At 37.2% G+C, this 5,182-nt stretch overlaps 1 long non-coding RNA gene across 1 annotated transcript in view; it reads right to left on the reverse strand.

The window, feature by feature from the left end:
* The window catches only part of LOC116705583 (uncharacterized), a 7,513-nt gene extending 5,628 nt beyond the window's left edge, over window positions 1-1,885 (reverse strand). The window contains exon 1 of the long non-coding RNA XR_004335969.1: window positions 1,875-1,885. This is a non-coding gene — a long non-coding RNA (uncharacterized LOC116705583). The remainder of the gene's footprint in view (window positions 1-1,874) is intronic.
* Window positions 1,886-5,182: the final 3,297 nt, after the last annotated feature.

The following is a 5,182-nucleotide window of genomic DNA, read 5'->3' on the forward strand; positions in this document are numbered from 1 at the left end:
ATGCTCAAAATCCTTAGAATAGCTTTTAATTCCATAATATCAATGCATTGGGAACATTGCACATTCAGTTCCAAATCAAAACATGACCAAAATTGATCAAATTTGTGTTATACCTTTACAGAAAGTGAAGAAAAATGATTAGGCTTTTTTCTTTACAAACTCAAGGGTTCCTTTACTTTGAATCACTGCACTAATATTTAGTTGCATAACCATTATTTCTGAGAACTGCTTCACATCTGTGTTGCATGGAGTTGACCAACTTCTGGCACCTATGAACAAGTATTCCAGGAAGATTGAATTACATTCCACAATTCCTCTGCATTACTGGGTTTTGCCTCAAAACCAACATTTTTTATGTCAGCCTATAAGTGTTCTATGGGACTGAGGTCTGGGGATTGGGCTGGCCACTCCTTAACATCAATATTGTTCATCTGGAACCAAGCTCTCTTACGTTTTGGGTCATTTTCTTGTTGAAAGACCCATCTCAAAGGAATTTCCTCTTCAGCATAAGGTAACATAACTTCAATGTATTGAAAACTGATCCATGATCCCTGATATGCAATAAAAAGGCCCAAAACCACAGTATGAGAAACATCCCCTTAACATGATTTTTGAAGTTCATTCCCTGCTGGCCACAAGTTAGCCATCAAACACAACAAAGGTCATCACTTGAATGGCGTTTTGAGCTAACGTTAGCAATCAAAAATTCAAGATAGCTAAAACGTTTTTGAAATGATTTCCATCTTCTGTATGCCGTAATCCATTTAAATCAGAGCATGCGCAACTCACATCCCTACTCAACTCACATTGGGTAGTGACTCCCCTGTTCCGTTACAAAACCTGGTGCCTGAATTACCCACAACGCAACTTGAATGCCGAAAGTTCGGTCTGAGACGTGGGTGTTTTATGCTAGTAGTGGATAATGTAGCCTCAAACAGCTAGCGTCAAGCAGGGATGAAGAACAGAGCACAGAGGTCAGGTAAGCACACTTATTTCACTAATATATCCAAACTGTTTTAAAGTTGTTTTTTCAAGTTAAAAACAATGTTCTGAAAACAATGTATTTCTGTTTATGTATGCTGCAGCCAGGATAGGAAAATATGATTTAATGTAATAACTCAACTCAATGTCATGCTATTTTATTTCTCATTCTTTGTCTCTGCGAAGAGGTCAAGACCGGCCCTTTTTCCCTCTCTCTTCCTCTCTGACAGAATAGATCAAAACCAAACTATTACCATATAGAAAGAAACCTGTTGTAACATAGCAGGAAGTAACCTTCTGTGTCCAACCCCCTGGTGTCTTAGATTAGGTTAAGAAAATAGAATCTTGATTCCTGTATTTTTGTGAGGATTTCTCATCTACATAACAAGAACCTTTTGATCTGTGACCAAAAATGACCCCAAAGGGGCAGAGTTTAGAGCCATGTCCTTCATCTTAGGCAGCAAAGGAAGTCACTGAGATGCGCCCAACACGTCGCCATGCAAATGGCGGACGATTGAGAATGGGTTTTAATACACGTGGTGAAATGGAATCGCCCCTAGGTGCAGGGATATAATTCTGAAACTTTGATGTGACTCCAGAAGGGAGGCCTGCCATTCAATCTACTGACTGCTGCAATGTAGCATTTGTTTTGTCATATCATTTTCATCATGCTGTTTCCTTAAACCTTTTTGTTAATTCTTCACTGGACCCAAGCCTCCTTCCTCTGAGAACACACTGTTAGTTTTTTCTAACAAAACCCAAGATTCTTTTCATTTTCAAAGTGATTTTGTCCAGCTCGCTCTGGAGCCACAAAAGGCTTTAAACTTCTTCTATTTAAGTATTGTGTTCATGCTGAGGTTGAAAACTCCTTCGAACAAAGACCTTCGTACAACAACAGACAGTATTAGTACACTGTACAAAATATGATAGAAAATCATTAATGGCTAGCTGTCAGGCAAGTTTCCTTTTTTTAAATGCTGAGGTATTTTTTTATAAGTCAAATATCTAAAAATGTTCCCTAATGTGCACTTAAAGGTGCAATTAGAATAAATATTGGATCAGGAAATTTGGTCAGGACAGGCATGAGTGCTAATACATGCACCTCGATAAAAACTGTTCTGACATGCCTAAAACCAGGATCAGTCATAACAGAAACACTGGTGATTAAAGTTCTTGTTATTTGGGAAATAATAGATTAATCACAGGGTGCTGATGGATGTCTGGCCTAGGGCACCTCGTCCAGAAACAGCACATCACTTATCCTCCATCAAGTGCAAAAGTGGTTACATAGAAACTGTAAAAATATTTTCATTGAAACTGCTCTCTTTTCTCACACTCATTTTACAATACCTGAGCTCTATCCTTGTTGAAATAAAGTTATACTTTGTTGTTTTTTGTGTTGCCGCCCAACAGCAGGGGTTAGGATTTAAACAAAATCTCTTATTGACATTGTCAGCCACTTTGAAACAACTGGTTTGTCATTAAACATGTAATTAGAATATAATTACTTTTTGATATATTTGGCATTCAATGTTTTCATAAAGATTGTTCAAGGTTTCAAACAGTTATGACTAATTTCTTTAATTAGTTAAACATAATCAAATCAACTGTGCACATTAGGTGCTCCTGATATCCATTTAATTTGAAAATGGTTTTAAACATTGTTTCCCCATTGAGAAAAACACTTTAAAATGATCATACATTTTGAAACCTATGGAACTATGCAAGGTGATATCTGGGAATGATATCAGGAAATGATGGTGGAGACTTCAACAGATGAAGAGTCCAATGATTTCAGTTAGAGACCCGCCTGCTGTACACACACAAATGTCAAGTGTGCCTCCTGAACATCAGAATAACTGCTTTTTTATATTCTTCTTGTCCTTACATATTTATGTATATTTCTGTGGGACAGGGTTACCTCAAAACCACCCCTTATGTGGAAGACCCTTAGAATAGATGAAATACATTTGAAAAACTGCATGCTTAAATATTCCAACTATCACATAGTATCTCCAAAACCATTTATTTCACTCACACAACCTCTTTATTGTGATCGAGAACTGGCCGTTACCTTTTTGTTTTAATTGGACTTTGAGAAATACATCTCCATCATGGGTAACAGCACTGAGCTCAGGGGAAATTCGGAGCAGCGAAAAGGTCAGTGAATTTTGGATACACTGATCATCCAGCACCTGCTAAAAGGAGAAAAATGCATTTTGTGAAAGAAAGACAGTATTGTATACAGGAACTGTGTCCAAGCCAACACATGTATCTTGTTTGGTGTGTGACTACAACACACACATTTGTTCTGTTTATACTATTGTCCACTGGAGTTTTACTTTGTTTTGAGACTATGAGCAATTTAATCACTAGATCTTTTGGACACAAAAGATGCCACATTTGCACACAAGAGTATAGCTTCCAATTGAAAACCATGGCAAAAATTTAAAGGTAACACATGATAATAATGTTCCAGTAACTGGGAGTGTACATTGACAATAAACTGGACTGGGCTATAAGAACACTGAAACCTTCTTCAATAAGGACCAGAGCCTTCTGGCTGAGATCCTTCACCATCTGCCAGACAATGCTGAGGATGTTTTATGATTCTGTGGTGGCCAGTGCTAACCTGTGTGCTGTTGTGTGCTGGGGAAGCAGGTGGAGGGTAGCGGACGCCAACAGATTTAAATGACTAATCTGCAAGGCCAGTGAAGTCGTGGGGTGGATTCTCTGGGGCTAGTGTCAGAGAAGAAGATGCTGTCCAAGTTATGTGCCATCTTGCACAATGTCTCCCATCCACTCCACGATGTGCTGGTCAAGCACACAAGTACATTCTGTGCACAACAAATAGACCAGGACTTATTTCACTCCAGTCAGGAATTATAACCTCATAATTCATTTATAATTTATGTGCAATACTATGCAATTATAATTTAATGTGTAATACTCTGGTTTACTCAAGCAATACACTGCATTTCTTCTGTAAATTTCAATTTATATTTCTAGTTATTTATTTAAACCATTTTTGCATTTTATCACACTTAATCATAACCCTTTTCAGCATCATTTACATTGTTGTATATTGTAAGATAAATATATTGTTCATAGTTTCAATTGGATTATTATATTTCAATTATATAATGGAGCATCTGTAATGTAACCCAATTTTCATCTGGGGATCAATAAAATGTTTCTGATCCAGATTTTTCATTTTTTATTGTTTGCAGTTCTGTTTATACCATCATCGTATAAATTACGACATGAAAACAATTGTATTTTCTTTTGTAACATTCAATGGGCAAATGAGCTTGCTTTTTGTACAGCAGCACAGGTGGGGAAAACTATCATTAATTAATGATTAAGTGCTTAGAACAAGTACATTTGTGAGCACCCAGATCTGTGCATTCTTTCGTTTCTTCCTTTTTTGAATAAGCAAGTGTTTAGGTTAATTATGGTATGCATGACTGTGCAGAGTCACACATAAACACACACCACACACAATCTGTAAATGTCAGCTGTTAGGGTTAGGGCGGTGTGTTAAGTTGCAGTGTTGAAATCATTATTTAGTTTACAGGCCTCTTATGCCAAATTGGCACAGTTAATAAGAGGCCTTACTTCAAATTCTTTAGTCTTTAGAAGGCATCTTAGATTTAGACTCCTACATTTTATGAGGACAACGCACAGTAATCAACATTTCTGTAAAAGTGCCAGGGATAGAAAGACAGCTCAACTGTAGTACCTAGTAAGGATGTAACGGTATGAAAATGTAAGCTCATGTTTATAGTGACCGAAATTATCACGTTTTGGGTATTATCGCGGTATAAGTGCGTTCAATTTGTTCAGAAAGCACTGATAGGCCTACAGAAGCTGAAATAGCTTTAAAAAGTGTAAGAGTGTTTATTATTTAACAAAAATATAGGCAATAGGCTTGTAAAAACTTAAAAACTGGCTGCTGAAAAACTGGCCCGTTGTAGGGTGTCCAGTAAGAATTTGAACCAGAGATGTCTGACTTTGAGATCCAGGAAGATTTATTTAACTCCAACATGAAGCTAGGCATGTGGCTCCACAGCACTAGTCTGTTGACTGGCGTATGCACCTTGCTAGCAAACAACCTGAATAGAAACGCATGGTTGCACAAGTAATATTAAACAATATGCACATCTATCAGCTATGCACTATGAAACACAGCAACATTATT

The sequence above is a fragment of the Etheostoma spectabile genome, chromosome 17 (assembly GCF_008692095.1).
Source record: "Etheostoma spectabile isolate EspeVRDwgs_2016 chromosome 17, UIUC_Espe_1.0, whole genome shotgun sequence".
NCBI lineage: Eukaryota > Metazoa > Chordata > Actinopteri > Perciformes > Percidae > Etheostoma > Etheostoma spectabile.